We start from the raw sequence: 11,430 nt of genomic DNA on the forward strand, positions 1-11,430 counted from the left end.
TCACAGATGCTTTGCAAGGTAAATACGACCGCCACTCCCCAGTAACTCATTTTCCACGCTTTATTAGTGTTTCAAACCACAGCTCCTTCCGTTCTGGTGAGGAAGGACAGCCCAGATTACCAGGTGAAAACAGATTGCTTTCCTTTCTTCTGGAGCGAAAGCCAGCAGCCGGTGGGTCGCAGAGGCAGGGGGGAGCGGAGGCGAGGGCCTGGAGCGGGCACGGTTATTTATTTCATCTGCACTGACATTTGTGAAATGCTCCTCAGTGGAATTTCCCCCCGGTCTCCGTGCCCGCTCCTCCAGCATGCTCAGCTGGACTCCCTGCACGCCCCTGCTCTGTTTGCCTTGAGTTAATATTCAAGCAAACAGAATGAGTTACGAGGAGGAATGTCCATGGAAACAGTGAATTTTAAGGCACTCTTGTAAAATATTCATAGAAAGCAAATTTTGAATTAATACAAAATGTGTGCACTGAAGACCCAGTGCTAAGAGTCATCTACTCAGGGAACGGAAATAATCCCATATGACCTATACGGCCAATAAAGCAGCTTGACTTTTGAATTCTTGCAGTAAACTGCCTGTGAACAAGACACAGGCCAAGAATTATTTGCAGAAATTATTCATTAAGGGCCAAAACCCAGCTAAGTCAGTGGAAAGATCCCCCCTATGTTAGGCCCCAAATAATTTTGGATAATGAATACATTTGAGAAAACAGTGATCCTTTCCCGGATAACTCAACAACCAGAAAAAAAAAAAAAAAAAAAAAAAAAAAAAAAAAGAAGAAGCAAACTTCATCGAGCAAAGTTACAGGCTGTAAATAACGGGCTGAGCGGCTCTCGCCCCCGCTGCATCTGCTCCCCCCACCCCCCGGCCGCAGGAGATCTGCTGGGTGCTGTAGGACGCACAACATCCCCTTCTCCATGGTTGCAACTCTCGCGGGGATGGGAACAAGCACGAGACACCTCCCGTGGGGACAACGCCGGCCTGGCCCCACACATCCCCTCCTGCGGGCTCCCCCAGGGTTCCTGAGAAGGGCAGGTCATGGAAAGAGATAGGATAAGGCCAAACCCTGCATGCTCGCTGCTCCCCCTAACACACAGCTCGTGCCTGCCTGAGTAAATCAGGCTGAAGAGATGCTTATTTGTTGTGGCTTCTCCAAGTATCTGATTGCAAAGTACCCTGGGAGAGTCAGGAGGAACAGTATGGCAACAAAAGATATTATTATTGTTATTGTTGTCATTATTATTATTATTATTATTACTATTATAACGTAGCAGCAATTCCATCAAAAGATCATGGTGACACCATAAAACAGAAGAGCAAGGCTTGAAATCGCCCGAGGCCCTCAGCGCCAGAATGGCACAATTAATAGCCGTATATTTTTATTGCCCCATTTAATACTACACATTAAGCCCCACAAATCCTGCTGTATTGTTAAACGCTGCTTCGAATCCTGGTTGTGTTTGCATTCGTTTGCTCTTCGGGACGATGGGTGGGTGATGCTGGCGGATGGGGAAGTTTGTTTCACCTCCAAAAATTGCGTCCCGTCTCCGGGGGTGACGGAGGGGAACACACCCCAGGCTGGAAACGGGAGCTGCTGTGGCACTGGGGGGGTGGAGGGCACTGAGCCCAAACGCCCTTGTCCTAGCAGGATGGGTTCAAAGCCAGGCAGGAACCCCAAACAGGCGGTGACAGGGAACCGGAGACATGGGAATCACAGCACCACGGGGACCGGCGGGGGAAATGGCTTAAAAAAACTCACCCGAAACAACGCTGCGCTATATTTGTAAGCTATCTCTATAAAACATATCTGCATTCAATATCGGTGTAATGGGAAGCCAGTGTCAGGGAGTGTGACCCCGAGTCCATCTGGATGCAATTCCAGCTTAACATCTGAAAATCAAATACATATTTTTGAAGCCTATCAGACAGAAAGGGCTTTTTTTTTTTTTTTTTTTTTTTTTTTTTTTTTTTTTTTTTTTTTTGCCTCTCCCTCAGCGTGTGCATGTCTGATGTGCACGCACGTTAATGGGGTTATTGTCGTAAGGGTGTGACACCACCGTTCGCAGGAGACCGAGCTGCCTTCCCCTGTCTGGGTCAGCCTCGTGCCAGCATGACGAGGGCTAGAGTCCCCCCCCAGTCCCCCCCGGCCCTGGATTCACTTATGGGTTCACAACCAGGGCAAGGCACCCCTCTGGCTCTTCTTGGGACCCAGCACTGGGAAAGGTTTCCTTTATATTACTTGAGGTCGTGGATATGCAGCGAGAATGGAAATTCACATTCGGAGACTCCCTTGTGCTCAGTATAGCTTGGAAAATTTGGAGGAAGAAAACCGTTCCAGTGTGCGGGGTTGGCAAGTCCTCCCCGGCTCCTCTTCCAGCTCTGCCCCCAGGTTTTTATGGGATTTCATGCATTCGAATGTTCACAGAAATATGGTTTCCTTGCTCGCTGCCTGACTCCGAGGAGAGCCGGGAGGAGCGAGGCGAGTGTTACCAACAGCGGGAAAGATCTGCAGCCGGGGAAAGGCTGAGCCGGTGCGTGTGAGCATCCGCGCCGAGCCGCGCTCCGCCAACCCGGGCCCGGCGCAGGCACCACGTGCCTGATGGCAGGCGGCCAATCCAAACGCCATGGTACATGAACTACAAGTAAACACAGCTTGAGTTTCACATGTCAAATATGCTCAACAAACTGCTGGCGGATAATCTACAGGCCAAGAAACCAGACATAAAAAGTAGATGATGAATCAGTTGCAATGATGAATAAATTAGGGACTGTAACAGTTTGCCCATAGGCGGCTCGGAGAGGACGAGGAGGAAAAAACCCAGCACACACAGAGCTCGCTGCCAGTTATTTGCCCAGAGCTTACTTTTCCTGCGAGGAAAACTTCTCCCTCATGGCCCTGAGGGCTGGGGCAGGCTGCATGCTTCCTCTTCAGGCCTTTGGGTGAATGAAAAAAACAGTAGTTTGTGCTCAAGAGGGTGTCGAGTCAGCAGCCATACAGTAGGACCCGCTGCACCCCACGCAGAGCACCCTGGGGGGCTGCCCACCCGGGCAGCATCCTGTGGCCATGAGCAACACAAATGCTGCTGCTCTCACCCCTTCCCACCCCTTTCCTTGGCGGATTTTTTTATCCTGGTGTAACTCAGGGTGATGGGGTGGGGTGCTGGTGGGAGGTGCCTGTCAAGGGGCTAGTGGGGAGGAAGGCCGAGGATGCACCCGACGCCCTCCCACCCGACGCTCTCCCACGCCGGGGTGATGTTTCCAGCCCCCGTTGATTTAATTGGCCAGAGCTGCACATGGCAGCTGGAAAGCAAAATTCCCATCTTCCAAACTCAAACAGGAAGATTCATTAACCGTAAAAATATACAGAGCCCCAGCCCTTCAAAAGCCTGCAATTTATTTTACTCAAGGCAGCCAAACTTTATATAATCTGAGATGAATGCAGGGATCAGGGAGCAGGCGAGGAGGAAGGGGGCCGAGAGCGAGCGCAGGGGACGGTGGCGGGGATGGAGGTGGAAGGGGAGGAGGAAGGTGGCTATTAATGAAAGGACAGGCACGGGGGGAGCCGGGAAGAAGGGGACTTTCCAGGACGACGGCTAACGTGGGGGCAATGCGGAATGATTGATGAACAGGCGAGCCGAGCAATCAACATGCCACTTTATCCAGCCAACAAACCTGGAGCCGTTGGTATTTATACAGGCCCCAGCGTGATTATTATTTTAAGGGAGATTTCTCTAATCAAAACTCCAAAATTACACACAGGCCTTTCTGATTAATATTCCATGATAACAGCAATGGGGCACATCTGGCAACGGAGCCACAATTTTTACCCTCCCAGTGTCCATTTATTTGCCTGATGGAAGAATAACAAATGCCTCCTCCGGCGCTGCCCGCGCACCCCAGGGTGGCAGGTTCCCTTCACAGGGCGCTGCCATGCTGGCTGCACCGTGTTGCATCTAAAATGATGCCCAGGTGGCATAATCCTTCTGCTCCAGGGCCTGGAGAAGCCGTGCCGTGGCTGGGACTGTGCCGGCAGCGGTGCTGGCAGCCCTGCCCGTGCAGCCTCGCTGCCCTCAGAAAGCTCCCGTTGAGCTGCTCGCCGGCCTCGTCGCTCCGCTCGTCCCTGCTGCGACGTGACCGATGCTAATGTGATTTTCTTTGGAAGCCAGGATGGAAACAGTCTAACCTCATATTATAAAAAACAACAAATACGTGCAAGGCAACAGGGCAGGGAAATTCCATCTGGGCTTTCGGTGGCGCGAGCTCCGCTCTCCAGCTCCGCGGTACGTCCAGCCTTCGCCTGGCGTGACATGGCTGCTTAGGGAGGATTCCTCTCACCCGACGGAGACAGACAGTGGGGCCGGGGCCGGCTTCTTCCCCAGCGTGGCCAAAGAGGGGGAACCCTGCTCCTGAGATCCTCCTCCTCCTCGCCCTTCCGGCCGGCGGGATGTTCGGCACCACGCGCTCCACCGGGAGGAATCGATACCCGGCTCCCGTCTATCACAGGTAGCGAGAGGTGCCTTGGTTTTTCGGAGGGATACGTTAAGCAGCTTGGGCTGGAAAATGGTGATGTCCTTCCTCCTGCTGCTGCGCAAGTGAGGGCACTTCGGGCTGGGAAGGGCAAGTGCTCTGCTGAGCTACTGAAAACGGAGCATAAATAACAAAAGTTATTTATGTGCTTATGCAGAGCCTCCCCACCCTGCACACCTCGTGCGTGTCTGTCGGCGCGGCGCTGGGCAGGTCCTGGCAGGAAAACTCCCCGTTCGTGGCACCAGACCACAGGGGAAGGTGCATCAAAGGAGAGATGCTCTTTTATACCCCTTAGACGAACAGGTGAGAGATGAGTCTTGGGTTTTTTTTTTCCAAATGGAGGGATAACCTGGGTCCTGTGTTTTCCGAGCAGTGGGCAGCGCGGCGGCATGAGCAGAGCTGGAAATGCCTGTGGGGGAGAGTGTACTCATGGGAATCTGGTGTAATGGGAATCTCACAAGATTTCCAGCTCAGCTGGAAAGCTTAAATGGGCTTAGGAGAAGTTTTGGATGAAAACTGCTACATTTGGATGCTTTAACCAAACATCCAAAGACTCCCTTAACACAGGGCTCTGTTGCTCACCAGCCGGGAATGGTGGGCATGGATGGAGGACTATAAATGCACCTTTTCTGCCCAGAAACACGCCTGTTCCCACTGCCTCGTTTCTCGTGGCACCATATCTGCAGGCACACCCACAGCTCCACCAGCTACTTGCTCCGACCCCTCCCAGAGCCAGGAGCTGCCTGCCCGTCCTAAGGAGTCCATCCTGTCCTCCCTGGCTTTTCCAGGCAGCGTCCGGACATAATAAAACATGGCTTTCCATCAAACTCCTCCTGGCCTTCACAGACCTGGCTGTTCGGTTGACAGGTCAGTGAAGAACAGCCACAGTTTTGAAGCACGTAGGGAAAAGGTCCAAGCCTTACATGGAGGAAGGAGGGATGGTGATGCCTACCTCCAAATGAGAGCCCGCAGGACTTTGGGAGGATGGGCTGCCAGCTGGTTTCTGCCGAAGGCAGCCAGGCTGGAATTAAAACCCATGGGGCCGAGAGAAAAAGGAGAGAGATGCAAACAGAAATTTCCAGTTACTTCCAAAGGCGAGTGGTGGTGCTTTCGGTGCTCGCTGGCCTCAGCAGCCTGAGATCACGCAGCCTGGGGTCTGCTCACCCCCTCCGCTGTCCCCCTCCCCGAAAGCTGCAGCTGGGAGGAGAGGAGCGTGGAGGCTGGGATGCTGCCGGGCAGGGCGTGCTGGGGCAGCGGGGTGGCCTGGCTGGGTCTGTCCTGTCTCTGATTTCCACCTTTCTGCCAAGGTTGGTTCCAAGCCGAGTTACCTGGAGCTGATCTGCAGCCAGCACGCAGGTTATGCATTATCGGAGATTTATGAGGCATGATTTATGGGGCTGGTTGCTGTGCTGGTGTTATACACGCCAGCTGAGGAGTCCAATTTTATGCATAAACTCTATTCTTGGATCACTGTACCTCCAAAAATAGCTTTTTTTAAAAAAAAAAGCACTTTCCAGTCACCCACTGTTCCCAGGGCTGGGGAGCGGAATGGGGTCTGGTTCAGTGCCACCTCATAGGATTTGGTGCCAGGAGGGAGCTCCCGCAGCTCCGCAGCCTCACCGGTGGCGTTGGTCTTGCTGTGCAGACAGCGAGCCCGGTCCCAGGAGAACTCCTTCCCGAAGAAAAGACCCCACTGGCTGCGGCTGGTTTGGGATGCTGCACCAGGGAGGAGGTGGCAATGGCCGTGGCGGGTGGCTTGTCCCCAGATCCCATCGCCTGCCACTCCCCGGCAGCTGCCCCTGAGCAGAAAACAAATCCCTGCAGGCAGCGCAGGGGGGCAAGGGCCAAGGAGCGCGCCGTTCCCTGACGGACACAGACCATCTGTCCCCTCCGTCCTTGACATTCCAGCAGAGCCGTTCAGCCGCTCTCCGGCTGTGACCCGCCGGCGATTTCGCTTGTCCTGCAGTCCATTGGGAACCGTGCCACCGCCTGGGGACACAGCTGCTCCTCGTGCCAGAGCCCCGCGTGGAGGGATCGTGCACTCGGGGGTGGGGGACGGGGACCGGAGCCATCCCACACCTGCTTGCACTCGCTGGGTGACGCGGACGGCTGCTTTCATCCCGCAGGCGGGGGCCTGCTCGCAGCTTGGCTCCGCGGAGCCCCGGGGTCAGGGCTGGAGGGGCATTGCCACCTGGCTCCCATTAGGAGGGCTCCTTTCTCCGGAAGAGGGCTGTGTCATTCCTCCGCTCATGCCAATTATCCCGCTAGGTCTCTATTAGCCTGCACAAAACAAACCCTCCCCGTCCCGCGCTCCGACAGCCGAGCAGACGCGTCCTTGCCGAGGCGCTTTCCCACGTGCCGGCCGTCAGCTGCTCTCTCTGGGTTGTGGGTACAGCAAATGGCTGCTTCCTCCTTCCCCTTCCTCTGATTGAGGCAATCGGTCTCTTTTTTTTTCTTTTTTCCTTTCTTTCTCCCCTCCCTGCTTGGCCGAGGTGAGATGTGGCTCCCCAACCAGGCTGGCTGCACCTTGGGCGCGCCGACAGCTTCACCATGAAGCTGATGGTCCAGAGCCCTCCAAAATTAAGGCAGAAGGGTGGTTGTGAGTACAACAAGCAGCAGCCCCTTGCTCTCTGCAGCATCCTGGCTCAAGGGGAGCAGTGTGTGCTCGGAGGTGCTATCTCCAAGGCCCCCGTTATGGTATTTAGAGCAGAAAAGCAGCTCCCGGGCTGCAAAGCTTTTCTCCAGCTGCTCTTGGGCTGCTCCACCATCAGCTCTCTGCTCCTGGGGAACAAATCAAGGAGCAAATCACTGAGGTTTGCTGCATGGCTGCCCTCTCCACCACTCCCCAGGTAAGTGTTGCTGTAATAGGATTTGGTCCACATCCCTTGAAACCCCTCTGAGGAGGATGTGGGGTTTTCGGCACGTTATCTCCTTCATGCACCAAAGAGGGTGAAACCCCACCACGGCCACATCAAGCCCCAGGCTTTGCTGAGAGCCTTGGCCAGGGCGCTGCGGCTGTGGGAAGCCACTAGTGGCTTTTGGGAAATGGAAGGAAAGCCAGACTTTTCGCTGAGGGGGAGAGAAAGGACACGGGGAAAATCATCCTGTGGGGAGGCAGCAGCGGCGGCAGAGCCTGTGTCTGGGGTTGGACCTGCTGTTGGTGCCCAGGGGTTCTCCCCTGCGAGGGGTTCTGCCCTCAGCACAGCCCTTGGCCTCCCGTGCCAGGCTCACCAAAGACACACAATTTTTCCTGCATTTCTCTGTTCTCATCCCATTGTGGAAGCCATTGTTCAACAGCAGAAAACACCTGATCAGACCCCTTAAACCAACGGACTGAATCTGAGAATAAATTGCCTCTCACAAAGAGGGGTTTTTGGCATGCCTGCACGCGTGGCGCTCTGCCTGTGGGTTTTGCTGGTTTAGCTGGGAGAGTCCCTGGTGCAGAGGGCTGGTGCTGGGGCTGCACCTTGCTCCAAGCAGGGAGCACCCATGGCAGTGCCGCCGCCGTGTCCGGGGACCGTAGAAGCACAGGGAAGCAGAGACCTCACCTGCTGGTGGGTACGGAGGTGGGAAAGTGGTGTGAGAGCAGAGAGGAGTGCTCAGGGCTCCCCAGCCCACAGCAGGACGGCTCCCATCCCTTCATCCCTGCATCCCATCCCACAGTATCCCTGCTTTGGGCTTGGGAAAGGGCAGCTTCCTTATGGCTTGTGTTTATCCCAAACAGCCGGGACTTGCCTTCAAGCCAAACTAGAGGTTATTTGAGGCTGCTGTCTTGTTCATCAGATCCTCATGTTCCATTAAAAAAAAAAAAATCCTCCAAATCAGAATAACAACAGCTTATGAGAAAAGCCCTCCATGCACGAAGCTATGACACCCAGAGCCCTGTGTGAGGCTGAAGCCCCAGCTCTTAGTGGAGGCACGTCTGAGCTCAGCTCAGCTGAACGGGTCCAGGGGGCGATGCCTGAGGGGCACCAGGTCCTGCACCTCTGCCCGCTGTGTCCCCAGTGGGGGCTGTGGCACTGCCACGCAGCCCCGTCTCCACCACTGTAGTGGTTGGCCCTGCCCAGGTTCTTGTGCAAGGGGATGGGAGCAGCCTGGAACAGGCTGGGAGATGCTGGGGGGTCCTGTCTGTGCAGCCTGTGGAGGGGAAGCCGTTGGTCTCCAGAGCGGCCGCCCACCGCGGGGTGTGGGGCCGTGGGACCCCAGGGCTGCCAGGCCCCCAGACTGGAGTGACTGGAAATGGGGAAGATTCACAGCACAGAGACTGAGACTATAAAGGGAGCTGAGGAAACTCATAAGGAGGTGTAAATTGGAACAATATGGGCTGTGTCGTGTCCTGATTTGGCTTCGGGGAATTAAGAGCTAATCTTTTCCCTGAGACTGGGATTGCTGGAGTTGTGCATGCAGCACACTGGGGAGTTTGTGATCTCCGAGCAAAGCCAGCGAGTGCCGATGCAGGAGATGCAGGACTGAGACTTCAGATGATTATTTTTACATTTGGTCTTTCTGTGGTTATTGAGGTCCACGCTTAAAGTAAAAGCCTCCTTCTGCAGATTTGCTTTTGTAATAAAGGATCCCTGTGTGCGCTCGGCCGAGAGAAACAGGTAACAAATTGGTGACAGTGGGTTGGAAATTGGTGGCAGCAGGTTGTAAACTGGAGGCATCTAGCAGGGTTTGTATGCCAGCAATAAAAGCAATTCCTGACCGGCAATGGGAGAACTGGATGTGGATGGAGGTGGCTGGGCTGGGAAAGGAGGGGTGGGCAATGCTCCGGTCTCCTGCCCTCGAGCTAAAGTGGGGTTTTGGCTCCTGGGAGAGAGGTTTGCCTCCCTGCTTGCATTGCTCCTTTGCATGGAAATGTGAAATGAAAATAAGAGACATTAAGAAACTCCAAACCTCACTGAAAACTTGGCATTATAATGATACAACACAACAATACAACATGGACTCCATCCATTTGAACGGTCTTCAAGAAAATTTGGGTTGATAGTTTTTTTTTTTTAATTTGCTTTTTCTCAAAAATTTCTGTTACTGCTCCCATGAAGGGCTCTGTTTCTGGGGCCCTGCACTGTCTCCACTCTGTGCCAGGGCAGGAGGCCGCATCCTCCAACCCTGCCAGCCAGCCCCCCTCCTTGCCATTCAAGTTTCCTTGCTATCTAGGTCAAAGATTAGCAAGAGTAATAAAAAAAAAAAGAAAGCAAAAGCCAACATTATGCCTTTCATGCGGACATTATTTGCTGCTCGCAATGGAAAACACATCCCCCCTGCACTCAGCCTCCAGCCTTCCCCTCCTCCCTGCACACACCGGGTCTGAGCAGGAGGAGGAGGAGGAGGAGGAAGGTTGCGTGCCTGTGGAGGGATCAGCGTGGCCAGCCTGCAGGCAGGACTGCCCTGCCCCTGTGAGCATGCTGCAACCCTTCCACCACCTCGGCCAGCCTGGCTCATGATGGCCATGGGTGCTCCAGGGACGGGGGAAAGCCTGGCCTCCCTGGGGCAGCTCACAAGCCCCCCCTGGGTTATATGTGCATGGAAGAGCCCTCCCTGGAAATAAAAGCCCTCCCCTGCAAGGCACCAAGTCCCACGTCCAAGGGAATGCATGACATCCATGTCTTCGGGCTGTGCTGGGGTGCTGCGGGGTGGTGGGCAGCCCCTGGGAGGGTGCTGGGTTGGGGGGGAGGATGCTGTGCAGGAGCAGCTCAGGCGGTGCCAGCCGAAGGCAGTGCGGCCGTGCCTGCCAGCCCAGATTGTTTCAGCCCAGTGACCGCACAAGTGGCTTTGCTAAAGCTGCAAGTTGATCTCATGGAAGGAAATTGAATTGTCGTCGGGGCTGGGTTTTATCTGGGCTTTGGGCTCCGCTGCCTGGCTCGGCCTATTAATGTTTGCTCGTCTGATTACAGACACAGCTTGGGGTGAGAGGTCAGGTTTAAATCATGCCTCGCTCCTTTCTCATCAGAAAGCGTGTCGCTGAGGGGCTGGAGATGTGTGGGAAGAGTGGGGGCCGGGGGGCTGGTGGATGAGCCCCCACGCAGCTGCCTGTGAGTTGCCCACAGGGCAGTGCGGGGTGAGCGGGGCGGTGCCAGGTGAGGGGGGGCAGCAGCTTTTCTGGGCAGCAAAGCATCATCAGGTCGTGGGAGCTCATGGGTGCTCTGCGACCAGAGGGAGGTGCAGAGGGTCACAGCAGGTCCAAAGGTCTTTGCCATGATGTCCCCATCCAAACGGCCCCCAAGGAAGATGAGGGGGCTCAGCTTCCGTTGCCAGAGGACTCCCCTGTTCTCTCTGACACTGGAGAGGGGGACCCGCAGGTCCCCAGATGGCTCAGGCCATGGCAGTGGGTGCTCGATCAAGCCCCTCCTTGCCAGGGTGGGGGACTTGGGGTCTCCTCATCTTGGACAGTGTCTGTGGTGCTGGGACAAAGCTGTGTGGTGCTGTGGCACGGCTGACACCGAGCACACATCCACTGCGAGACGGCCCTTGGAGCCCCAGGTGATTATGATTTCTCACTGATATGAGTGCTTTCTCTTATGCTCGCCTTGTGGTGTCTGGGTCTGTAGGGATCTTGTTTCAAAATGTGTTTTTCTCCCAGCCACAAACATGACTGACTTTTTTACTCCATTTTTACTCCAAAAAAATAGAAAGGGAAAGGCAATGCCAGAAGTCACTTTCCTCATATAATCACAGGACTCCGGGAGCTGGAGATTTAAGGAAATATATACCTAGAGCCAGAAGGTGCCCACTGGTGGCATTAAACTGCCCAAACCGAGGTTGTGAGGAGACTCCTCCAGCACTCCTGGGAAGCTGTGGCTGCCAGGGCTGGGCAGCAGCATCCCCGCAGGGTCGGGACAGGGCGGCTGGCGAGCACAGCTTGTTAGCGCCGGCGGAGCCACCCACCACCCCCTTCCC

This window comes from Athene cunicularia (assembly GCF_003259725.1).
Source record: "Athene cunicularia isolate RWA chromosome 4 unlocalized genomic scaffold, athCun1 chr4_part3, whole genome shotgun sequence".
Lineage (NCBI taxonomy): Eukaryota > Metazoa > Chordata > Aves > Strigiformes > Strigidae > Athene > Athene cunicularia.